Below are 27382 nucleotides of genomic sequence, written 5' to 3'. Positions count from 1 at the left end.
GGCTCAAACTCCTGATCCTGCATGAGCATTTGGTCATATATATATATATGTATAAATATATGTATTATCAAGTGCAGGATATAAGTTAAACAAAGCTAGATAAAAACCCTGCAAACTGTCAAAATAGTCAGCAATAAAGTATTTCTAGCCAGAACAGAATTTGCAAATGTTTTAAAATATTTTTTCCTTAGCTGTCTAACATCCACTGAGTGTGGTTTTTATAATGGCTTGCACATTTAAGAGCATTGTCCCCAGCATCACAACATTTTAAATAAACTGTTTTTATCAGTTCCTGGCTGGAATAAGAGTGGTTACAATAATTTTCACACTGTTACTTGCAATCTCTAGGATACTTCTGGATTTCTACATGCAATTTTTTTCCTAACAACATCTAATTTAGCCTACTTTTTGAAGGTGCATCTACATGCCATTTGGAAACTCACCAAGGGTTTTTTTTCAATGCAAATTACACCAATCATAATTATTTTTTTCCTCTGAAACAGAGACAAAAATCAATGAAAGGCCAAGGAGACATGCCAAGAAGCAGAAACTGAAGTTGCATATTGTGACGCAATGAGCTCACCCACCTCAATTATAAAGTGCTAAGAAGAGGAAGCCCCTGACAAGCAATAAACTGACACATAATTAAGACAATTCAGGGCAGAACACATTCTGGCTGGAAAACATTTTCTTGTGCTCTACCTAACTGCTTAGAGCAGTGAGAAAAAAAAAAACAAAACAGGGTGACACTTTGAGAACTCTATGAAGACAATAAGTATCCCACCTAATTTTCACTAGCTGGGGGAAAAAGAAACACACCACCTTTTGTGCAGAGCAGGTTGCCTCACATCACAAACAGAGTTGATAGTACAGACATGCCTGGTATGTTCAGCATTCCATATCAAGCAAAGATGAATTAGCCGCAACAAAAATGTGTTACAGCTTTCATGCAGCAGTTTATGGATTTTTTTTTGTACCTCTGGAATTTTTTACCTTGAGCGTATCATGGAACTTGTACTGTCTCAGATCTTTTCCTAAGATTATTTTTATCTCACTGTGAGGAACATCTTTGTGAGCTCTGAACACTTTTACAGCTGCTGGGATGCTAATGGGAACTTCATGTGTGTACCCAGCACAAGTGCTCTCAGGAAAAAAAAAGCCAATGTCAAAGGAAGGTATGTAGAAGTCACCATAAATATGTCTTTGAATGTTTACCATCTGGAACAGTAGATTACGTTTTGACAAGAAGCTGGACTGCCCTGTGGGCATTGTCTTTTAAACAGCCCCATCATTATGAAGGAAGGAAAAACATGATTTGCTGTTCCTAGTTTCTCAGCAAGATTTTCTGGCAGTGCTAGAGAAACTAGTTTGTTTTTTTTCCCCCTAGTAAAACAATAACAAGTTGGGCATGTGTAATTAGCTATGCACTTTCTTTAAAAAACATGGTTTCTTGTAGATCATCTGATCTGTGATACCCACAAAGAGGGATAGGTTTCAGCTAGGCAGTGACAGCATCAGGCTCTGCAGCTCACAGTGCTGCACCTCAGCTTTGCTGAAGTCTGAACCTCTGTGTGCTGAAGCTGGCATATTGAGCTTCTCACAGGACACACTGGGAGAAAGAGGAGAAATCCAATATACAAGACTCGTACGTGGAGCTATAATGAGGTTTTCCCTTGGTTTTGTTTTTCATTTGAAGCTTGTAAAAGTTTCCATCACTTTTTACAATGAGAAAGTGTAGACTGAGAGAAAAAGCCAAAATGGTCAAATTTATTCACATAAATCTTGGTCTGGTTGTCCAGTAATTTTTGGGAATTAGCTAATTCTCTGTTTCAAATTGCTGTGGATGACTTCTGAGGACACATTCGCACTAAAGAGTGTGTTTGAAAATACAAGCTGAGAACAACCTGTAAAGAGGCCAAATAGTCTGTTCAAGGAAAAAAGTTAACAAAAAAGTTGGTTTGAGGCAAAAATATATGTGCAACATGAAACATGGGTTTATGGGCATCGTTACACTGTTGAATACCAAAATCACAAAGCACCAGCTATAAATCCCCTTGCTCAGCCTACTAAACAGATCTTATTTCAGAACACATTAGATACAGTATTATATATAGAATATCTCACCTGTAAGTGGTGAGGACAGTGTTAGATTTCTTTCACAAGTAGGAGGCCAATAATTCGTAAGCACCAGAGGTATGTGACAGTTACTGTGAAGAACTGTTAAGGTGCAAAAGAAGCAAATAATATTGTTACTCTGCACAGGAAAACAGCATACATATACAGCAAATTTTAAAGAAAACAACTCCAAACCAAATAAAAGGAAAAATAATCCATCCTCTAATTTCTCCATCTAGATAATTTAGAATAAAACAATGAAAACATCTTTTCTGATAAGCTAACATACTGTAATTAGTGATAACATTTCTGATTTAGTTAATTTGCTGGGCTTCCCACGCTCCAGACATCAATGAACTTAATAGTGGAATTAAATGAAAATGATAGCAGAGTACTTCCATAACTAATTTCTAATTATATTTCTGCCCCCATTCCTTCCTAAACATAAATTTTTGCCTACGTCTAATTAACACTTCAGATTGCTAGTTTAGAATCTATAAATATAGCGAGTCTTTAATGATCCATTATAGTGATGCTACTTAGTTTTCAATGACTTGTAAAACTTTCACAAACAGATCTGCAAATGAATTACATCCATCTGCTCTGCTGCAGCTGCAAGAGCAGAATTACATTGTACCCTGCCTTTCCCTACTTTCCTGATTTTCTCTAAACTTTACGCCCATGTGTTAGCCAAACCATCTCGACGCCGATTGCCAGGAACCCAGGCAGGTCCCTATAAAGGAGTCTTCAAACTTTACAGACATCTCCAAGGCACTTTCAAAACATTCTGGTTTGCCTCCCAGCTGAGCCCCAGAGACAGGCTGCAGCATCCTGCTCAAAGCCTAGGAAATCCTCTGCCGCGGTGCCCTCTCCCGCCCGAGCGCGCAGTTCCACGGCTCTGCCGGAGCTCGGAGGCGTTCGCAGATGCGGACACGGCGCCCACGGCGGCACCGCAGACCCAGCACCCGCGGTGGCACCCTCGGAGCCAGCACCCGGCGTGCCCGGCTCCGCCGCCCCGGGCGGGCACACACACACACACACACACACACACACACACACACACACACACACACAGACACACACAGACACAGACACACAGACACACAGACACACACACACACTCACACACACGTGTGCGCCCGGCGGAGAGCGCTGCCTGCGGGGGGAGCAGGGCAGGCTCCCGCAGCGCCGGGATTCACCGCTCCCGGGGAGATTTTCCAATCTACACCTCCGAAAGCGTGACCTTAGCGGCGTTAAGAGTGTTAGCTCTATGAAGACAGCCAAGCATCAGGCTGTGCTCGCTGTTATCTGTCAGCCGTACAATAGCAGCATTGATAAGGCAGCAGCAACTGGCTTTGACAAGTGTGCTGCGCTAGCATTCCTCTGAAAACCGTGAAGGAAAAAAAAAAAAAGCAGAGAGAGAGAGAGAGAGAGAGAGAGGAGAGAGGCATGAGGTGCCTTTTTACTTTACCTGAACAAAGTGTGCGGTTTTATTTTCCCCTCTGAGTTGCTGGAAACGATTCTTCCCGCTTCTCCCCCAGAGCTAGGTATTTCTTCTTTTGCTTGCAGCTCACACTTGGGGAAGACCACACAGCTCCAGCAAGGCTGCCTCTCTCCCCTAATCCCCACTCGAGTGTGATGACACACACTAACCCCAACCATCTGTTGAAACACGTCCTCAAGCACTCAGCACAGTGGTGTGTCAAGACGGGCTGCCCAATCCAATCGCTGGGGTTGGGTGGCTCTTAAGGAGCTGGAGGCAGAGACAAGGGCAGAAACTATAAGGCTGAGAACTCTTTAGCAAAGTAACCTGAGATTTTGAGAAAGCGCTGCTATTGAAAAAAAGAGCAGAAGGGGGAGGTACTCGCGGGAAGGTAGAGGGAGTGGATTAGTCTGGTGGCCAGTTGTGTAACTTCTCACAACTCCTTGTATTTCCAAGGGACCACTGGGACCCCTTCGCAGTGCGATGCACAGAAGCACAAGAGCAACGCTAAAATGTTTTTGTGGCGGGTCTATTGAGGGCAATCTCCTCCGAGAGACGCTTTTCTAAAAGAGATAAATGATGCAGTTTGAAATCCTAATAAAATGCTACTGCGGGAGTCGTTTGCAGGGCGATGTGACATCTGCATCCCAAAATCCCAACTCCTTACCGTGCCGCGTTTACCCCGTGGCTGCTTCCAGCCTTCCTGGGAGAACAGCGTAGCGAGGCTAGAGGGAAACCGGGGTGGGGGGCGAGGCGGGGAGAAGAGGGGATATCCGAAGAGCAAAGAGCCGGGAGCCCGCACTCAGACATCTGCGAGTCTTTCCCTCGAGCCTGTGCTTCCCTGGAGGCGGGCTGGCCGCCCCCGCTCCCCGGTGCGGGCTCCCCGGTGCGGGCTCCCCGTGCGGGCTCCCCGGTGCGGCTCGGTGCCCCAGCGCCGCTCGCTGCCCGCCCGCCCTCGGCGGCTGCAGCGCCCGCTCCGCGCTGCTGGGACAGCTCCGGCCCCGCTCCGGCCCCCGGCCCGGCTGCCGCCCCCGGCCCCGGCTGCCACCAGCCTGTTGCTTCCCCGCTTCCCACCCCCTTCCGCCACCGCTCCGCAGCGTCCTGCGGGATGCGGCCGCGGTTTGGGGAGCGCTGCCCTTCCCCTGGGGAGCCGTCACCGCCCCAGTCGGGGCTGGGGGGCTCCGGGCAGTGCCGCGGCAAGCATGGACTGCGGCTAGTCTGTACCTCAGTTTCCCTCTGCCGCAAAGCAAACATTATCACACCTTCCACTCTCTCGGGGACGCTGCCAGGAAAAATCCACTAATTTGCAGAAGATGTCCGGGAAGGATAGATAAGGGACACAGAAAAGCTGCTAAGTGCCAAAGAAACAGTTCTTTCCTTTCCCCTCCCTGTAATAGGATAGCGTGGAAGAGAGACTTAAAATCTCAAGGGTTTTTACCTCATTACCAAGTGCCTGACTTGACACTTGCATTAAATCTACATTTCACATTATGACAGATGTTGTGTTTTCTTTGAACTGAAAGGGAAGGACGTTGTTTTGGCATTAAAAGTTACTCTGAAAGTGTTAACATCCAACTTGAAGAAAGGTTTGCAATTGTGAAAAGACACACTCTGCCCAGCTATATGAAAGCCATATGAGAGTCTTGAAATGCTGATTTGGCTTACTCGTTCTTTAATACCTTACACAAGGCTGTTTCTGAATGACTAGTGGCAAAGTGAGTACTTAACAAAATGTGAGATTCAAGAGCTGGGGTCTGAGCCCAGATAGCTGTTAGCAAAGCTGACCTGGAAAAGAAAGGAAAAATAAGAAACTGTATTTGCTTAAGTTCTTCCCCAAAGTGATGATACAGTGTCTGTTTCAGCCTATTACTCTGAAACTGCTATCACAGATGTTTGGTATCCACTAAAACACTACTCCCTAATCTGCTAATTCTAGATAAATAAACAGCTGAATAATATTTTCAACAATAATATGTGGTGAAGTAGAGATGCAACTACTGTCCCTGGGGTATTGTAAGATTCTTAATGCTGCCAATTATATCTTCAGGGCAAGGGTTTGGTTTGATTTTGTTTCATCCTAGCAGACTGTGATCTGTAAACAGACTGGATAACCTTACATACCCAAAAAGCCCTGGAGTCTTTATTGACGCATTTTCTTTAGCTGTACTTCTTACCAGTATTGTACAGTAACTGCATTAAAAATCTATAGTGATCAAAGATGTGGAATATCAAAAAGCCCCTCAAATTTTGCTGCATCATCCTGGGTCCCGACTCACTTTCTAAAATGCAGCTCACCTCACAGATGCTCTATGTTTATACAGGTCAGATGAGAGGCAAATTCAGCAGGGTTCAACCTTTAACCAACATGAATGACAAGTGTGTGCATACAATTATTTTATGTTGTGATGTGGTAAATGCTTATCCAATGTCGTTTATTATATCTGACTATAAATATACATAAGTTACTGAGCATTTGTGTGATGCATAGGCCGAGATCTGTTGTTTTTTTAGGCCTGTGTAAGTCAGGGATGCCTCTGCTGATGCCTGTCAAGTCACAATACTGTAAAATTGACATGTTTAAAAGGTTCCCTAATTTAGTGTTTTGTATACAGAGACATGGAGACAACCCCCACCCCTCACCAGATTCCTCTTCACAGACTCTGCCATGACTTGAAATACAAATTTTTGTCTCCATTAGCCCTCAAACATCACCCATGATCATGTTTTCACTTAAAAGCTACTGCTAATGTTGCGGGATAATTTAACTGCTACTTGTGTGACTACAGCCAGATTTAGTTTGCTGTGACAGCTTATAACAGACTTTTGCACCACTTCTCCTCTATGCACACTGCCATCTGCAAAGAGTTTAGGTTTTAAAGGCTGAAATGAAAGCTGCACTGAAGAGCCATACCCAAAATGCTGTTAAAATTATGCATCATAAAACAGGTTCTCAAGTTGACTGTCAAACCCTTGAACTCTTGCTAGGGTCAGGCTGCCCCCACTCACACAGGACTTGTAGCAAAGTGAATAATGCTTTATGCAAATAACTCAAGACAATCCTAATATGCGAGATTAATTGTAAGTAATTGTGATATTGAGAAATAGGCACTCCTGTTTTGTTCCCACAGATAACATGTCCCTCACAGAGTAGTTCCAATTGGTTTCCATGGTAGCCAACAGCATCTTTAAGCCAGGGCACTGAGGTTCACTCTGTGTTGCCTAGACTTTAACTCACCACCTTTCTCCAGCACAGATGGTCTTGGCAGTTTTGTGTGTCAGTGTGGAACACAAGCACATAATCACACACGTGCACCTCTGCTCAAGAACCTCATGTAATTCTCAACTCTGGCATTTTCAGCTCTCAAAAATAATCAAAGGGGATTTTTCATGATTCCTGCAGCAACCTCAGTCAACTCTTCTGCCAATAGGAAGGGAAGATGACTTTTTGCTTCCTTGAATAATTTTATGTCTACCCTGGATTCAATTATGTTTGAAGAGTTTATATAGGAACAGAAGAGGTTCTAGAACATGGCTATAAATCTACAGACACGTTTACTGTTAAATTCTAGCTTGAAATGCATGCCCATGCATGAATAGCATGCTCATGCTCCTGTTGAGTTTCAATGACATCTTGTCAAAAATGACATATAATAAAAAAGCCTTTGAAATCCTGAATTGCAAAGAAAAGATAAATAATTAAAAACCAATGTTTCTTTCTAAAGATCCCAGCAAACAGCAAGTTCCAAGAAGCACAGGAAGATATGCTTCTTCATGTGGAGCACAGTGAAACCTTGGAGCGACTTGCTGCAGGATACAGTGGGGATAGAAATGACATATATTCAAATGTTTGGACAAGTTCACAGAAAAAAATAAATAGTCTCAGCAATTAAATACAAATATATAGCTTCTGGTACAGGGAATCCCTGAATCACCTGGAGTGGATCCTAGACAAATATTCTGTGCTTGTCCTATTCTTACACTTTACCCCAAGCATCCACTATTTTCCACTGTTGGAGGGTGCCAAGCCTAGTATACCCATGACTTAGTGTGGCACAGCTGTTCACTCTTTCTTAAAGAATTTGGCAGTTTTGGGGCCTCATGGTGGGTAGTATAAGAGAGATGAATTCCTTTTAAGAACTTTAGCCAAGATTTTCAGAGCTTGGCTCATAAATCCATGTTCAGGAGCCTTAGTAAAAAAAGTCTGATCAAAAGTATTGAGTATACAGCAGCTGCTGGCGAAGCCAGCATTTCATTTTCTTTTTCTCCATATGTGGGCATTCCAAAGTCAGACATAGGCTCATGTAAAATTTGTGAGCTAAATCCCAAACTATATTCTGTGCAAAAGTCTGCTCAATTGTTTCTTAACCTGGAGTCACCTAAATTTCAGAAACACATGGTCTTTCAGAGGCATTTCCTCCATGCTGGAAGCCCAGAGCTGTGCAAGACTCGGGAGTCAGGCACCCCTTCACCACAGTCATCTAAATTGCTTCAGTGGGCTCTCAGAACTCACCTACCAAACTTGGAGACATTTGAGTGGCTTAGCTAAAGATCAAAAACCTGGCCAGAGGAAGAAGGAATAAATAACATTTAGGGCATGCAACCATACACCTGCTGGGTAGCTTTCTTCTCACTACCCCTGCTCAAACCCTATTACCTGAACAAAATATTCCAACAATGATTATTCTGTGTAAAAAACACCATAGGGTTAATGTACAAAAAATATTGAGAAATTTGGTGAGTCACATACAGCACACATGAAAATGCAGAATTCTGTATCCCAGAACAATTTCCATATTTTCTGGGGAAATGTGCATAGGCCTATACATGTACTCTCTTAATAGGAAACCATACATGTGCTAGCTACAAAAGGACTGCTTTAGAAAAGCATTAAGGGCACAGTTCCAGAATCAGGATTACCTGCCTGTGCAGAGCTCTTGTGGGATGGAAGGATATAGACTTCAATTTTTTAAGGAAGCTCTTCTGCCCTGCTCCATCTTTCCTGCAATGGAATCAGATGGTATGGAAGTTATACCCAGCTACAATCTGTCTTAGGACTGCAATACTAAAAACAGTTCCCCTGAGGGGTAACCAGAACAGAGGATAGAGTGCAGGTGAGACAGACAAAAGATCATAATTGACTCAATTCATCACAGGGCTTTACAATTTGTCAGATTGTTGTCATCACTATCACTTGCCTCCAGAAGAAGATTAATAGTTGAAATAATTGTCAGTCTCAAATTTGTGTTTCTTCACTTACACCCACTCTCAAAACACTGATTCTTTTTGGTTACTATTTCTTCTAAGGTAACTCCCTCATTAGTGGTTGCATAGTAATTCACTACCAAACAAGATCACTTCCATTAAAAGGCACGTGTCTTACCCTAGCTGAAGAGCTGATTAGATTTGTCATAGCTATTTTTTTTTTTTCTTTTAGTATCCCAGAATTAAATAAAGAAGACCAAAAAACCCCCAACAAATGAAAACCCAGTATATTTGTCATGTCATTGTTAGGGAAAAAGAAAACAAAGCCAGCAAAAGTTTTTCCAAGCTAGAGCCTAATATGACGATTTAATGCACCAAGAAGCTGTGGTTCTTCCCTTCTCAGCTGCCAGCTGGCCACGAGTTTCAACTGCAGCACAGTAAACAAGTGATCACTGCGTCTGGGAAGAGCTCAACATACCAGACAGCTGGAAAATAGGGGCAAATATAGGCAGGAAAATCAACAGATTTAACCAGTCTGCACAAGGTAGGTGATCCCATTCTCAGCAGTAGGGAGCACACCAAAGAGAGAGTATATATGGAGTCTGCAAGGTTTTAAAAGTGTGAGAACTCAGAGAGCAACATGCTCTCAGAACTTGTGCTGACTTCACAGTTTTGGATGGAGTTCAATTTCATTACTGAAAAAAATTTGAGGTAAACCATCCAATACTAAACAAAAATTGAAAAAATGCCAAAAATTTAGAAGCCAGAATGTCTCATAGCTTTTAACATTAAGTAAAGTGATGAGCAGTGGTCATCTTTAGGTCCCTCCCTCTTACATAATTATTATCTTTGCTCCTACTCAAAACTTTCAGCCTGAAAAAATTGCAATAACAAAGAATGAAGGATTTTGATGACTCCATGTTAAACCCACCAAAATCAGGAAAGGTTTAATTATGAAGGTTTAATATTACTTCCCCCCCTTTGAGCATACTTCTAATATTGCACATAATCAAGGTACCACTTGCCTAAAAAAGCCAAGTATGTTCATGATGTTCTGGACAGAGCGTGGGAATGCACACAGTTTAACATACAGATTCATTTTTTTCCTAAAGACTCAAGGAAGCAGCAGCCCCTGTAGCCCTTTTATTTTTATAATAACAAAGTATCAGCAAATCCCATAACAATTTAGGAAAACATTTCATTTAACCCTTTTGTGATCTCAGACACAACGATGAGAATATTTGGGAGCAGAAAGAGCAGACACATTGCAGGACCAGCTACACCTCTGTGTACAGAGATTTTTGTATAGTAGCCGGGACCTTTCAGTCTCACTTCTGTTCTCACTGAGAAAAGAGGCCAATATGCTTACCTTGCCTCACATACAATTAACTTTACAGTTACACCTGCTAAGACAATTAACCTCAAAGAAATTGGCATCTCATGTAAGGACATACAAATAAACAGGTAGGACAACGCAGCCATAACAGCTGGCAGACTCATTCAAGGCCCTCCTGATCATAAATCATGGCATAGCCATAACACCTAAAGTAAGCACAACTAAAGTCATAATGGAGTTTTATGTCACCAAAAGAATGATAAAGCAGTATTCACTGCATGGAGAAGACTTGATTCCTGCAAAAGTATTCTTAGCATTGTCTTGGGTGTAACTACTACCTTCTCCTGCCCATGGAAATGACTTAAATGCCAATACCCATCCCTGAAAAAGTATGTGTAGATGTGTATAGGTGATGTGGATTAGTAGAATTAAATATATATGTATATAAAACCTATATATATTTACATGAGTACATAATTCTATATCTAAATTCTTGTTACTGGATCTAAATTAGGGATATCATAGATTGAAAGCAAAATTAAACCATAGTACTCCAGTATATTTAGAAACATGACATTTAGAGAACAATTCAAATGTAGCTACTCTAAAAAAAAAGGGAAAAAGAAGGAAAAAGGAAAGAAAATTACCATGTCTATCCCACCAACCCAAGCCACTTGCCATTCTTTTTGTAGGTGCCAAAATCCCATAAATTCCTCATTCTATTGCCAAAACCTCCTGAATTCACCTCCTGAAAACATCTATGCCTCACATCCTGTGTCAGTTAAAAAAAAAAAAAAAAAAAAAATTAATTGTAGAGAAAACTGAAAAAGTGAGGAGGACAGAGTGAAAACTGAAATGTAATATTGAGAAAGGCCAAGAGAGAAGAGTTGATGTGAGGTGGTGAGTTGCTGGAAGACATCATGATTACTTTGCAGGTCAGAACAATCATTCAAGATGCATAAAAATCCCAGTGTAGGTCCTGTATTGGTGTTTCTGAGGGTGTTCAGTGCTAATGGAGAGAGAGTTCTCATTTCTTTCCAGGCAGAGCTAGTTTGGGCAGAGTGAATGATACCATCTAAGGGTCTCAAGGCATAGCAGATTGTTCAACTGTTTTGACTGGTTGTAATTGTGCTCTCCAAAGGATAGGCAAAATTCAGTATTGTAGCAGTGGCAGAAGGATTTGGGGGAGGAAGGAAGGAAAAAGGCATGGTACTTTGTACAACAAGAAGATATTAGTCAAATTTAAGAAAGTAAAAGAGGCTGAGGGCATTCAAGCTGATTGGCAGGGAGTTGAAAGGTCTTCAAAGAAAAAGTAAAGTTTTGGAGGGGCTAGGAAAAGGTCCTAGGGGAACATCCATCCTTGATCCACCTCAAGGAGGTTTTCAAGAAAGTGAGAATTTGAAAAAAAAACCAACATTGGGCTGCAGAGCCCGCTGGTGGTGGCACATCTGAAAGGCTGTGGGTCAGAAGAGAGATTCCTGACCCTTTTGCTGGTCTGTTCTTCTCTGTACTTTCTCTTCAACTGCGCCACAGGAGGATCTTGTTCTTCATCCTCACGGATTTCTATCCTCCCTTTCCTCTCTCAGTACCCACCACTCTCCTCCACTGCCCTTTGGCACAGCAGCCACATTCCCTCTCTCTCCTTAGACAGTCCCGTGGCACTTCCCAGACTGTGAGCACTAAAGGGCAAGGGACACAGGGGAGAGGAAAGGGTCAGGACTGAAAGAGACAGAACAGAATTCTGGCTGGAAAAGCACTTTCTGCTTCTGATGCCACCATGGGCCTGAGTACCCCTTCAGGCCTCCTCTGTCCCTCCCTGTCCATGCAAAACCTTCTACAGCAGCAAAGGAAAATCCCAACAGATTGTCTCATCTGCTGTCCTTAGGTTGACACTGACCCAAAATCTCCTGTCACGGCAAATGTAATTATTATTTACTCTCAGTGGTAATTTAGGGCACGGAATCTTTTCCAAGCTTATGTCAGTAAAATTGAATTTTAGAGGGACTGGAGCAGGAAGTTGTACTATTTGCCTGGCTGGTTTACTTTGTTTTTATTTGAATTCCATATTCGGTTGAAGGGAGGGATAAATATTTTTCCTCTTCATTCTGGTATCAATGAGTAGGAAGGTAGAACCTGGTTGGTCAGATTAATGTAAAAGGCAGAGCTGTTCTTTCTTCTGTGCAGTCCTAAGGGATTCAGAATATTTTTTATAGTTGGCTCTTCCCAAGGCTGTACACATAGTTCTAAAAACAGGACAGAAATGCCATTTTGCAACTAGTTTCGAAACTTGTTTTTAATCTGCACTTTAATAAATCCAAGGCCTTTCTAACATTTTCTTCAAACTGGATGCTATCAGGGAGTCACTGAAAAATCAGAATTTGCAAAAGAACTGCAGTAAGGGCTGTTGTTTGATGTACAGTCCAACAATTGGCTCCTCAGAGGTGGCTAGGAGCTATACTCCAGCTGCAGGTGATGCAGCTTCCAAGGACAGGTTCACATCCAGCAAAAACCTCTGGCAGAAACAATCCATTCTTTTCCCTAGCTCTGCTCACATGGTTCTTGTTCTTCCTGACTCCTTTCTGTAAACAATAGCAGATCACTTTGGTGGTTTTTTGAGTGGCTAAATTTTACTCAGGTTTAATCAGACCACAAAGCTATGAAAATGATAGTGCTGACACAAGAAAAGGCACAGAGCCAAGGGAGAGAAAAAATGAGATTCATCTTTCTTCAGAGACAATCTCATCTTAAATGGGCTTAAGTTGATCTTAAAATCAAATTTTAGAACTCACACAAACTCAAGATGAGTCAAACTGGAGAAACTTTAAAATGGCCACCTCCTCTGGGACAGAAAGTGTTCTACTAATGTGCAATTGTCCTACTACAGGATATGAGACCTGTCAGATGCTGAATTATCTCCAGGGGCAATCTTCAGATAACAAGCATTATTTTTAGGTTTTAGCCCTGATGCTATTTAAACCAGTCTAATCAACAATAAAAAATTTCAGTGGAGTTGAGCTTGATTTCCTCACAATGATAGACTGAGGTTAGAGTCTCTGCCATGCTTGTTGGAGACACGAGAAGGCTGACCTTTCTTGTCAGGAAGGTAGCCTGACACAGGAACTCCTTAAATAACCTTGCTTTTGCTGGAGGTGTATTCTGCAAAGAGTGCCCTTTTGAAGACATCTTTGGTTCTCAAGGAGGCCAAGATAATATTTTCCAGATAAATTAATATGGAGGTTTTTATACCCACTTGTAAGGGTTTTTAAACCTGATTACACCCACTGTGTGCTTTCATGACTTTGCTTCATAGGTGGTACAGTGGTCTATCTGAACTTTCTCAGAAGAAAAAGGAACTATATTCTATATATATGTAAATATATGCATGTACATACACACACAAAAAAATGTTTTATTACATTTAAGATTTTTCCTATTAGTTGAGAGTCCCTTAGCAAAAGAAAAAGGCTTTTAACCTGTAGTTTTTCCAGAAGCAGCTGACAGCCTGACTAAGCTCTGTGCTTTTACAGCCTTTCCCTGCAGTGGGACCAAGCAGACAGATCATTTCACTGAAATAAATCATACTTACCCTTCTACAAAAATTCCTTTCACACAAACCAAACCACAGCTAAGTTTTGAGACAGCAGTGCCTGAATTATAAGTAGCAATGCAATGGCTGATCAATAACTGTGTCACAGAACTAATAAATAAAGATATGCCAACAAACAACTAATTGCAGAACTCAATCCCTGCCTGTCTGGTGAAATCCCCCCAAGTGAAAGTGGTGGAGTGGAATTCACTGCCTAGTTTAGAAGCAATTTTGAGCTAGAGATCTGATCTGCTCTCTTGTGATCTTAGGAAAAACAAGAGAAGTATTTTATCACTGAGTGACAGTAATCATTGGCATATCATCAGGCCTTTTTTAAACCTCTCCACTTGTGGTGAGTTACTTATTAAAATAAAAATTGGTCATTTTTACTGGGACAGCATAGTTTTCTGCAAATATTTTTCCATTCAACTGTTATTCCCAAAATTAGCAAAACATAAGGCAGCCTGTGTTAACTCTTTCTTATGCTAAACAGCCCTTGTTAGTTTAACAGAACAAAAGCTTTGATTGTAAGTGCAAATATGTGTGAGAATCTAGAGTCAAAGCACATTGGTGGCTTTTTTTTTACTGAATGACTTGCTTTGGTGCAAGTTTCCAAATAAAGATTTAATTGCACCCACTTGCATCAATTACAATATCAAAGCACATAAGTTATAAAAACAGAAGGTGCGGACACAATGGCTATTTCAGAGTCTGTTTTGAAAACAGATTAGACAGAGTTATAATGATCATTTCTTCAAAAGAATTTAGAGATTATCAGAAACAGAACAGACTGCGGATTTTAATTGAAAACTCACTCCAAATTCTTTGTATCCCTCTACCCCAGCCTGGTCTCCTTCACAGCTTTTAACAAAATAGTTAATAAGTGGGTTTAAGAGGAGGGATTTGAAACCTGGAGATAAATACAGTTGCAGTTCTTAATACCCAGTTCTTAATATTGCAGTGCCTGTGGTACCTTTGGGTGATCTCATTTCCTGCACTTACACTTTGACGTAATCACACTTAGCACCTGTACGTACAACTCAGCAATTCATTCCAGAAACCCAGACACTCTTTGTGGGCCCCTTGGATTTGAGAACAGCTATCTGTACCTTTCCAAGGAGAAATCTTACTCACATACCCTTGAAAACCCTTTGTGGTTCTGAAATTTCAGTTTCTCTTTCCAGAGAGTAAAAAAATAAGCAAACATAAGAGAGCACCTTTTAATATTTTGAATATTAGTAATCTCAAAGACATTTGTTTAGATCATGGAAATTCCCTGGAAGTGTTCTTGATAAACATTGTTTATGCATATGTAGTGCATATTAAAAAGAAGTGGTATCAGTGATGCTTTTGAGTAATAGGCCAACATTTCAGCCTCACCTAGCAAAACCAGAAGTGTTTAACTAGTATTGCTTAATAGTTGTTAGATCAAGATATGAACACACATAAGTTCCTCTACATATTGATTGTTTCAAAGTCAGGAATATATTGAAAAATATAAAAAAAGTTGGTATTATGATTGACAGAAGGTACTCCTTTATGAGCATGATGTGTTAATTAAGTCCCATCATTTTTTCTTATGCAGAGATTGTATTTTCTGAGGTTCTTTATTTCCAAAAGCAGAATGACGTTGCAGACATCCCAGGAAAGGCCCTTCACGTGCCATGTTTTCTGAAGACTCTTTCATTGGAGATGAATTTGGATCATTTTGGCAAAGCAAGGGTCACTGCAGAGAGTGCCTCCCATTCCAAAATAAGCCTCACCTCTTGTCCATAGAGTGAGATCTGGACCACTCTGACTCTTGCTAAACACACAGATTTGGTTTCTCAACTGTCCCCAGCCCCGTGCCAGGGCACACCACGGCTTTGCTGTCACAGTCCTTTCAGCTGCTTAGAAACTCTGTGTTGGCCTGGGGTCCCACTTCTGGGGCACCCCAGTTCTATAAATTCAGAACACATCTCCTGTATCCATATAGTACTCTTATTGAGTCTGCCTCTGCAAAAAATCTGTCCCAATGTTTTAGGACACTGAACAAACCCTTTGGAAAAATTGTTGCCTCCCAAAGTTACTTGACCTCTTCCTCTTCTTAAACTTTGAGCTGATTTTTATCCATGCTTTCTGTCATTGCAAATTTCTCTGAGGGGATTAAGCATTTTAATCACACTGACATAAAAATATTCAGTGATATGTCCATTGCATAACTGATAATAAAAATTGAAATATTCTAAAAATATCAGCTAATTTAGAGTATCAAGGACACCCTCAAGGATACTGAAGGATTAGCAGTCAGAGCCAAAGATAGCCAGGTAGCCAATTCAAAGACATTACAAAACCTTTCTGAAAAGTAAAATAGCACTGTGGTTTTGCATTAGATTGTATTTCCATGCAGTTCTGTCACTGTCTTTTTCTATATAACAAGCAGTCTTGGAAACAACTTTAGCAATCACCTACATCTCACAGAAGCACAAATGCTGGCCTGACAGGAGCTGGGATGGACGTGCTCCCTACAGTCCCTGTGGAGCTGCTTTGCATCCTCGGGCAGGCAGAGCTGGCTGCCCTGGCACACAGCAGCAGCCGGCGTGGGATGAGTGTGGGGACACCTCTCATAGCAAAGCTACTGAGGGGGAGACAGACAGGAAAACCTCTTGAGTGCATAGGCTTGGAACAGCGACATGTTTTGTTCATGATAGGCTTATCCCTGGTGACTTGAGTTTCAGGCAAAAGAATGCATCTCCCTATATAAACCTAATTTGCCTACTGTCACAAAGAGGAAGCGTGCAGGGTACCCCAGATAACAAGAGCCATGATGGCATCAGCAATTTCTCCTAACTTTGGTGCATGGCAAGGAAGCTAAATAGGTGTCAGAAGAAGGGTGGTGTGAAGAAGAGGGTGCCTGACATGCTGGTGTGTCCCCCTCACGGTTCATGAGCATGGGCCAGGCAAGTACCTCACGTCTAAGGTTGCCACTGAGGTCACGACTTCTAATAATTTCCCTTCCAGACTCTCCCCAAAGCATGCCACTATTGCTTCCTGGATTTCAGATACAATGATTTATCTTTGAAAAAAATAAACAAACAGTGGGAGAAGGACACACTGTTTTAGAGACAAGGTGATTGAGCATCTTGGAAACCTTTAAACAAAATAGCAGAAATTCTACCAAATTGCCTATTAGTTTTATTTACCTGCTATTCAGGGCTGAGAGGTTTCAAAGTCAAATGACTGTAATGAGTCTTTAAAATCCATATTTGGGTAGATAAACAGATAGTGCTGAGCACTGCTGTTGTCTCCATCTTGTAAGTGATAAGTAAATGGCTTCCAGGAATTGAGCAGCCACTCACTCAGTAAACAAGTCAGTGGCTCTGGTGAATATAAATACAATGGGAATGGGATTTAGCTCTGGGAAAGACCCTGGCATAGGAGAGTCACACACTTTCTGCCTTTACATTTTAAAAATGAGCAGTGGAAACAGTGGTTTGTCCCATCCTCCTGCCCTGTAGTGCTTGATTTTCCCTTAAACACATAGAACAAATGAAACTTAAAAGAAAATTATCTCAATTAATGAAGGTTGGCAGAAGAGGGAGAATATTTGTGGTCTCCAAGTTGAATAGAAATGAGCACAGAGACACTTTACTAACCAAACTGCAGTTAACCTCAAAGGCTGTGAGGTGCTATGCTTAAAAAATGTGTTGTAGAGGTTTTTTCATTTAGGGACAAGCCCAGCAGGACAGCACTGGTGTGCAGCCAGGGGATTACTCTAAAATCACACCAGAACTACACAGCAGAATTAGCATCACAGTCTCTGGGGAACAGCTCCCTTTTGGTCAAAGTATTTTACAGATAGGTTGCCAGGAACTGAAATCCAGTGGAAACAGCAGTTCCCAAACTAGGACTCACCCTCTCTCTGGGAAAGAAGGGGGGGTATGAGAGATAATGTCTGCAGGCTGCAAACTGAGATGAGTGGCTGTAATCCTGAATGCTGGATGCTGAATGAGTTGGGGAGGAAAGGAGAGAGAAGGGTCATGAACGGTAGAACTCACCTGGGAGAGGGGCACAGGAAAAGTAGTTTGGGAAATGCTGCAGCAGAAACCTTTTTTCCCAAATCCCTCCTTTTCTATTGTTGCTTCTTTGAACAAAAGCAGCACATGCAAAGACAAGGGCTTAAAACTAAAAGGCCTGACACATATTTCCTTGTCTCAGTATCAAATATCTTCTGCGATATTTACAATTCTTATACCATAAATAGAAATGCTTGAACACAGAGCTCATTTCCTGGTTTCTCAGAAAATGACATCCTCTTCCTTCTTGCCAGTTTCCCACATCTCTCTGTGCTTAATGCTGGTGGCCTGCTTTTCCCCACCATTGTACTGGTTCTCTTTTCCAGCAGCCACAGCCTCACATTCGGTAACCTTTGCCCTTCCATTTGATCAGAGCCAAAATGCCATCTTTAGAAAGCTAACGTACCAGAGAAAATGGAAATATGAAGCTGGGCTGCCCACCATGCTGTTATCTTACCCTGTTTTCACTGAGGTTTATTTTTTGGAATACACCTGTTGATTTTAAATTCATGAAAGATTTTCTAAATGAACTGAAGTGTCTGAAGACTCAGGATCTCCTTAGGAGCACAGCCCCTTTTAAAACTGAACCTCTATTAATGTGTTAAATTTGAGGCAGAGATACTATTTACTGAAAAAGAATAGTACTTTACCTGCAAGTTTCTTTGAAGTCTTCTTGTCATTACTAGAAATTTCACTGACTTATCTTCCATCCCCCAAGTCAGCTTTCTGCTGACACAAGAGAGCTTCACCTTCTTTTTGATCCTACAAGTGAAGCCATGTGGAAATGATTGAGAGTGACGTCACAAGTTCAGCATTATGATTTAAATTCAGGATTGGGCAGAAGGAGGGGAAAAAAAATTACACGCATCCATGATTACTGTGTTTGGGTCATTCAGATGCATGCTTAAAAAAATAAGGTCTTCTCTCAGTGAATACGAAATGTACCATGGAATCTTTTAAAAGGAGCTATTCTTTGCCTATATGTGTGTTTATATAAATATATATCCAAAACTTTGGCTTCTTCCTCGGTCTTCCATTGTCTAAGCGACTTTTTGATTGCTGTTGTCAGTACCAGAGGTAATAGTATTCGGTGATGCTGCATGTAAATAAATTTTAGACCTTTCAAAAGGAGAAGTGTATGTTACCATAAGTTCCAGGCCTCTTTTATCCTCACAAAATCCAGACACTGAAAAACTCAAAACCACTGAGTTTAAAACACTCACTCATAATTATTGCTAATTAATGTTAAATTCAGGTAAATGGAAGGTTACCTTTTTAGAACAAGCATTTATACACAGAAAAAGTTGAATAAGTAAATCAAGGGTCAGAAAAAACAGCTTGAAGGGACAAACTTAAGGAACTCTATGTTTAGGTCATTACAACTAAGAGGAGGCTGGCCAGCTTTGAGTCAGGAGGCCACCTGGAAGAAAGAGCCTCGGTTCCCAGCAGTACTAGAGGCTGGTGGTCAAGGTGGAATGGCAAGGTGATACATTCATGTTTTCTGAGCTGAAGTAATACTCCACTGAAACTCACTACCACAAAAATACCATCTCCACATGTCATGAAGAATACAAGTGGGCTCTTTTAGGAGACTTGGATTAGTCGATTTTGCTTTATTCTCTGATTTTTATTGCATTCACAGAATCATTAAGGTTGGAAAAGTCATCTAAGATCATAGAGTTAAGATCAGAGGAAGCTGGGAAAAATGTGATACATGGGATTGTTTGTTCACTTTAAATTGTAGTAACTTGGAGAGGTTGTGAGAATATATGATACGATATGATTGATATGATATATGATATGATATGACATGATATGATATGATTGATATATGTTGTGTAGTGTAGTGTCATGTCATGTTATGTTACTTTTAAGCCAGAAGTCACTGGCATCTGAAGAAAAATTTTCCTAGAAGAGTTAGTTTTATGTCAATATGAGTAGTGAGGGTTGAGGACAAAACAGAGCATCCAGAAGCATCATAGCAGGCACAAAAATGTGTCACAAAAGACACAGAAGATATGAGACCTACACAGAGAGTTTAGTTCTTTGAACTTTCAAGGATGATAATAGATACATATGTTTTCTTAAATAGAGGTATCTTTTGCCACTAATGAATAATGTTAATTTCTAACCTCTGATTCTACAGTAAGCTCATACCAAAAGCATACAAATATTTTTCTGTATGTGAATACCAAGATTCATATACAGTAATGAATACTTGCAGTATTCATTAAATCTCCCTTGTACCACACACACACACATCAGCAGCAGATAAATGAATGAGACAAAAATGTTCAGCCTCAAGCCTCATTTCATTGTTTAAGCTTTTCCTTGCTCCTCCAGGGATATTCATGTCAATGTCTTAATAAGGCAAGGACAACTATTTCCATGCCTGAAAACACCTGCTTTAATTCAGGAAACTGCATGAAGTGGAGTAGGACTTGTGTGTTTTCTCAGAGGGAAGAAGTGTGGTAGTTCCTTATTGTTCCTTATCTGCAGTTAACTTTGGCAAGCAATCAATCAGATATTAGCCAAAAAGACAAACATATAACAAACTAATAAAGTGGCTTTGGAAGTACCTGTTGTACTAGTTCATAGCTGATATTGTTGCTAACATTCAAAAGTTTCTTCAGAGTTTGCTACTGTAGTAGAACACAAGGTGATTTACAGTTAGGATACTGATTAATCCATCTTGCTGCAAGTGTTTACTGCCTTCCCAAGTAGTCCTTTAACTTGATCATTGCTGAACTTAAAATGAAATGTGGTCTTTATGAAAGCAATGTTTCCAAATGGAATAATTTGGGAAAAGTTATATAATAAGTACAAGTTTCAAAAAAAATAAAGATATATATTATATGTTATATATTATACATTAACAATAACGCGGGCACTTGTGTTAGTGTCACTATCTAGTAAATATAAAGATGGCATGCAAATTTACTTTGCCCATTTCCAGGCGCGTCTTTGTACCTTTAGTTAGAGAGATGAAAACCTGTCAATCTTCAGGGCCAAAAGCTGGCCATAGGAGGAGATCCCTTCTCAGTCTGTGCTAAGCAGATGGAAACACTTCCATTGCTGGAGTTGCAGTCCCCTTTCAGTGGGAATTTCCATATGGTGTCAGGCCAAACCAGAGCATGTAATATGTGCAGTTGCTTCTGCACAATGAGAGGTTTTCTGTAACTCTTAAGTCCAGGGCCATTTTTACCCTGCTTTTAAATCACCATGATGGTACCCAGCCTTCCTTCTTTGCCACCAGTTTTCTTCCACATCTACCCTGGTTTTCTTAAGCTTACCAGACCATATGTCTTTGATGGACCCTCCCAGTTGTATATCCCACCCATCCCTGGGCTGTAGCCTTGAATCTAACTGCTGTAGAAATTTAATTTGAGCCATATCTTTTCTGGGACAGAAATTCCATACTTCTTTAAAGGCATCCAGTGAAAAAAAAGGCTCTGAACTTAGACATTGATTTCAATGAGGCTTTTGCCTGTGTATGCACAGCAGAACTGAGCTATTAACTGCTGATAAAGGACTAGCTCTTTGAAATATGGTTTTTACTTTGATGGTTTTTTAAGGAGGAAGTTAAAAGAATTTAAAAGAACATTTAGATTCAATGATCAAGTATTAAAGGCCCTTAGAAGTTCTCAAATTAAGGTGCCATTTAACAAGGCATGGGTCACATACAAATTTAAGAATATAGCTGGGGAGAATTCTGAAGAGAATTTTGAAGTTTGCCAGATTATCATAATTCTGGTTGAAGTCATTTGTCTGAGATTTTATGTGGTTTTAACAGTTTTGGCACCATCTATCTGGTTTTATATACATATTTAAAAAAAAGAAAAACGAAATATAGAAAAACTGACAAGACCAGAATGTTCCCCCAAAAAAGTCTATAACATTTATTAAGAGGCTTTAAAAACTCAAAAAAGAGGATTTCCTGCCTCTTAAACAAAATTCAGTAATTTTATAATTAAATTCAGTAATTGTATAATTGTTTATAAAAAAACCAAAAATTCTGTTTGTAGAGCAGCTACTAAGGGATGGAGAACAGAAATCTATCACAATAGCTATTTATTTCTTCATCAGCAGTGGGTCATTCACAGCTAAATATAGTTCACAGCTATTGCACTTTAAAAACCACTTTTCTATTTATAAGCTATCCCAGTGTCCTTTGACTCTTATCAATCTCATTCATTTACCTTGTCTGTTTTGCATGCTCTTTCCTGCCTCATTCAATATCTGCAGCTTTCTGTATTAGTTAGGTTGTTTCTTCCTCCTTCTTCTGGATTGTGATGGACAACGTGTTCAATTGATGCACAATCTTTTTTCAAGTCTAGTAAATATCAAGTAATGTCAGGGGAGATCTGCACGTCCCTTGCAGCTCTGGGAAGGTACACAATCAACCCAGCTGACATGTCAGAGCTGTATGTGGATGGAACATATTCAGTGCACTGGAATTTTTTGCAGTTCTGCTATATATATATATATGTATACACATATATACATATATATGTATGTGTGTGTATATATATACCTCAGCCAGTTGTAGATAGATTTTCAAAAGGATGTAAAGGAATAAAACATTTTTATTCCTTGTAGCCAAGTTTAGTCTCTTACTGGGAATATTGTTTTGTATAAATAATTAAACACTGGAGCCAAAGCAAAACTGTTTCTTTAGACCCAATGGTCATTACATTTCTCTGGTCTATTGCTCATGTCCCTGTTTCAAGTTGCACAGCATGGCACTTTTTAAACTGGTGTAGTAGATTTCAGGTAAATGATGTAACCAGCAGGCTTTTCTCAGAAATCCATGAAAACAATTCCAGGAGATCATTTGTTTGTTCTAATGTCAACCAAGGAAATTTTCATTTCTTGGCCATGTGTCGCCTTGAAAAGTATATGTTCTATAAATACAACTAGTACAGGCTAATATTAGTAGGAACAGACTGAAATAATTCTTGTCACCTTAACAGAAGAATCAAACAGTCTTTACTCTTAAATGTCTGAAGACCTAAATTAAAATCCCTGTCTCTCAAACACTTGTGTATGTGGGTCCTTAATCTGCTCCCACTGTGTGCTTTTTTTCCTCTTCTCTACTGCTGCACACAACAAGCTTCGAGTTCTTTACAGAGGGTCAGTATGCCATATCATAAGACAAGAAAATAGTATACTATGGCCATCTGTGTTTGTTCTGTGATAAACAGGAGGGTTTTAACCAAGATTTTTGTAATTCAAAGGAAATTCTCAGCTGAAAACACAATTAATCTTCTGATGTTGGTGACATACAAAATAACAGAGGATGACCAGTCTCTATTCTCTTTTGGACACAGATAGGTGCCATCTGTGACACTCTGCTGGCTACTGCTGTAGGGACATCAAGGGCGATGGTCACCTAAAAAGTGACTGCACTGTGTGGTGTCACCATCCCTGTGCACTTTGGGGACTGGCTATTGAGCTCTTACAACTTGGGTGTGTCAGATGGCAAGCATGGAAAGAAATAGGCTTTTGCAAGGAGAACCTTACAATCCTACTTATCTTAAGTGAATCTCTCTGAACATTGGGAAAGGGAAAAGGAGATGAAAGAAGAGGGAGAAAATGAATCCTATACCTCCCATATCAGTTTTCCCATTTGTTTCATAAAAAGATGTTAAAGCACAAGACACTCGATTTTACAATTTTTATACCACACATCTTTTTGGAAAAACACTGCAAGACCTACAGGTTTTTGGGAATAATGTAGCCTTATCTGGAGAAAAGTTGGTCTGTTTATGCTGTGTTTTGTAACCAACCACTAATTCCCTAAATTAGTTTCCAGTTAACTCTCTCTTTGTGTAAGTATGTAATGGGCTGCTGAGTCAAATATTTTACTGACTTCAATTTGTGCTAAGTATGCTAGTCAAATGCTGTGGTGATGTGCATTAAATGAGTTGCAAAAGAGCGATTGAGTTATGCAGTCTCCCCAATGGACCGCTAATAAAAAACTTTATACCTTATGAACCATCATAACTCTGTATATGCCACATGAAATAAGGTATTAAAACAGTTTAGAGAGCTTTAAAAATTTTATTGGTGCTTTTTTGGTATTGCTCCACCTATAAAGCTGGACTTCCTTAATTAGTGAGGACCTATGCACAGGGGAAAAAAAACTGTCTGGGAAATACTGGACTCTTTAAATTTTAAGTAATCCAGCTATAGTTAGTTTTGCTACCATACAGTTAATGAAGTATTATTAGACCAAGTGGCCATCCATCCTAGGCAGAGCATTCCTAGAGGTTAGTCACTACATTCATTTGGGGTTTCTGATTCAATTTCAAAGTGAATTAGGTTCTTGGATCAGAGGAATTATTTAACTCTTCTGAGGATCTTGCTGCTCAATAAAAGATAACTGCATACAGGAGTGTCATTAGCTATTCTATATATCATAACAGGAGCCACTCAAAGTGCTGGTAGCTGCCCATGGATGGGTCAGCAATGCTCTTGTCAGAAAATATTTCTCACAGAAAGAAGCAGTTGGACATTCCAAATAATTGAAAACTTACAGAGGAGCATGTGAATCCCATGGAAAATCAGGCATATTTTTTGCAAATGCCGACTTCCGTGCTTCTGGAAGTTTGGCTGATGGACATGTGCTTGAGCAGAGCACTGCAGCCCTACTCACTTCCAAATGAGGCCTGGAGCCATAGATATCTGTGAAGATCAGAAGTTTAACCCTTTCTTGCTGCTGAATTTTTCTGCCTTGGCAAGTACCCACTAGAATGCATAGATTTCTTAAGGTGTACTAAGACTTAATTGCACAATTATGCTTACCTTAATGCACAAAATTTATGACCCTGAAACCCATAAGACTGTTTCTGCTTTATGGGTTCGTGACTGGAGTGAGGAGTGGGCAAACAGCAGTGCCAGCTCCTGCTGACAGGGAGCAGCTGACTGGGGTGAGGCTGTTGAACAACAGGGAAGTTTTAGCGAGGACATGGCAATACCCTCACTCCACAGGAGCACTGTGTAGAAGCTTCTCTTGTCTACTCTTGTCTCTGACCTCAAAGCTTCATCTCAGCTGTGGGGTTTTTTCATATCTTAATGTTACATAACTTAATGTTACAATCCTGTAAATTGTGTTCAACCACAATGCATTTAAATAAATGTATCTTGTTTTTTTCTTTGCTGAATCAGCAAGATACCATGGTCTCAGTAACAGCTGTTCAGACTCCTCTTTCCTCCTGCCTCCAAGTTGTTTTCCTTGGCTAAACCAGAAAGGCAAAATCAGGGGAATGGGAAAAGGTACAGGGTGCTCCTAATGCTTTCCTAAAGCTTTAAATTGCATTTAATGTCTTTGCAGAGAGAAAGATATGAGTTCTCAAGGCTGTGGCTGTACCAACTCCTCAGCCACTTTTAGGGCTGAGATGTTACAGAAACACTCAAGTGTCACTCAGGTTTCCCAACACTGTGCCATCTGAAAGGCATCCAGATAAATGTTGAGGATGTTCTCTTTCTGTGGACACTACTGCAGTGCAAACTACCTCCAGGAAAAGTTACTAGGACAGTGGGAGCAGGGCTCTAAACAATCCCAGCAGAGGCTACACCTGCACTACAGCTGGCGGCTGCTGCAGAATACCAAATAAGTTTAAAATTGCTGCTAAGAGGGGGGATGGTGCTTACTGCAGCAGTGAGGCACCAGGACCTGGTCTACTTGATTGCTGCAAGAAGTACTTCACCATTATCAGTACAGAATACCAACTCCAGCTCTCATATAGGTACAAGCCTCTGATTGCAACATGGTCAGTACTGAATGTCAGGACCTGAGAGTTGTTCAGCACAAGTCTATTGCTCTCTGAATATCTCTGTAGAGAAAGCAAACCCAGCAAGAGTCAGATTTTCCACCCACTAGATCTATGGAGAGGGATCTTTAGGCTAGTTTGCCTGAAGCTGTCAAATTTAACTCATAGGATCACAGCATTTTACCTTTGCAGGTAAGGCTTGTAAATAGCTAAACATCAGGGCCCGGCAAGAACTACCATACAATTACTTTGTGAGTGACTGATGGTATAAAAACAGAAGTAAAGCATTTTTAGTAGCAACTGAAATATCAGCATGTATTTTTAAGATTTGTTCACTAGGCAATAAGGATGTCAATCCCTCAGTCTGTGGCTTTGCACTTATCCAATATGCATTAGTGGAACATACATGTGACTTGAAACATCTGCATCACACTTGTGGAGGGTCAGCTGGACACTGACATTTTTCTGTATGCAGTTCATAAGTTTTCCCTTGAATCCTCTTCCAGAGACCATCTTTAAGTCAGAGGTGAAAAGAAGAATATGGTCTCTTCAAAAAGAGTTTAGGAATGGCTTCCTTAATCCATAGCATAGCAAGAAGCAACACATCATACAGTTCTTTAAAACAGAAATATCCCTGACTCAAATAAACACCCATATCCTGTTTGTAGGATAAGCCAAAATTTCCTTCTTCTTTGTCCCAGATCCAAATTACTCATCTTTTTTTGGGGAAAAAGAAACATTATAATTCAAGTATATGTTCCCAACACAGTGACAGATTTCCTAGAGGCTCTTTTTTTCAGGCCACTGAAGCTGGGCAGAGCATCATGTGGTGTCCCTTCCCTGCCTCCAGCACACATTCCTGATGTAGTTTCAAGTGCTGGGCTGGCATCACTTCCCAAATGTTCTCTTCTGCTCTGTTCCTTTGCAGCCTGGCCCTCTGCCTCTTCCCATCTTCATCTCTCACCTTCCTCCCACACTTGCCTTGTGGCAGAGTCCATTATCTGAGAGATTTAGCTCCCCAGAACCCAGCGAGAAATGCCCGTGTTTTTGCTGTCTTTCTTGACAGCCTGGGAAACTGAGCTGTCTCGGCCAAAATGCTGCCAAATTGAAGTGGTGGGAGAATGTGGCAGAGAGGAGGCAAGGAAGGAGATTTGTGAAAGGGAAGCAGAGCCTTCCTCCTTGGTAGTGTTAAGAAATGTTGTGCCTAACTCCACTTCCTTCAGGTCTGCCACCATCAGAAGCAGCAATGAGGATGGAATCATGTTCTCACTGGATTTTACACACCTCCTGCTCCAATTCTTTAACCATGACAAGGTCTCAGTTTCAACAAGGAGCTGCAAACTGAAGATACTCTCTGAGTGCTCAGGAAGTAGCAACATCTTTTTTTCAGTGTTCCCTCAGTTACTTGTATTTCACAGGGCTTCGTGGAGTACTAATAGTATCTAGATAAAACACCACAGATTTTTTAAGTGCACACCTGAGACCAATTATATCACCCTTTGCTTCTAAGTTTCCTCAACATGCCAAGCCTTTCCAGCTGCTTTTCTTGCAGCTGCCAGTACCACAGGCAGCTAACCATAAGCATGACAAGGCATGTGAAGGCATGACAAGGCAGGTAAGGGACTTACCAGCATCTCCCATTTTAACTCCGAAAATTCTGAATGATCCCCATCATTGTTGAATATCAGTTGGAAAATCAGTGCACAATTAACTTAAGTGATTAATCACATCTGTATTAAGGCAGAAAATCTAAGTCTGTGTTACCTAAATTCCTAATTTTATATTTAACTGCACAAATACAGACAGCAAAAATACAGACACCAGATCACA

General features: G+C 40.7%; 1 protein-coding gene across 7 annotated transcripts in view; it reads right to left on the bottom strand.

Moving 5' to 3' along the window:
• SULF1 (sulfatase 1) overlaps positions 1-27382 on the bottom strand; it is a 148771-nt gene that overhangs the window by 119996 nt on the left and 1393 nt on the right. For 5 of the 7 annotated variants that reach the window (XM_071420783.1, XM_071420766.1, XM_071420757.1 and 2 more), the window contains exons 1-2: positions 3587-3923; positions 2125-2217 (exon numbers count right to left, since the gene is read on the bottom strand). The exons of 1 other annotated variant lie outside the window; for it this stretch is intronic. The gene's annotated coding sequence lies outside the window, so the exon portion shown is untranslated. Of the gene's footprint in view, positions 1-2124; positions 2218-3586; positions 3924-27382 lie in introns of those variants that run through there. One more of the 7 variants, XM_071420831.1, reaches the window with a different exon arrangement.

This window comes from Agelaius tricolor, unplaced genomic scaffold (assembly GCF_023055355.1).
Source record: "Agelaius tricolor isolate 1412-34295 unplaced genomic scaffold, bAgeTri1.0.p SCAF_2, whole genome shotgun sequence".
Classification (NCBI taxonomy): domain Eukaryota; kingdom Metazoa; phylum Chordata; class Aves; order Passeriformes; family Icteridae; genus Agelaius; species Agelaius tricolor.
Note: the sequence above shows the minus strand (reverse complement) of the source record. Positions and strands in the feature narration are given on the sequence as shown.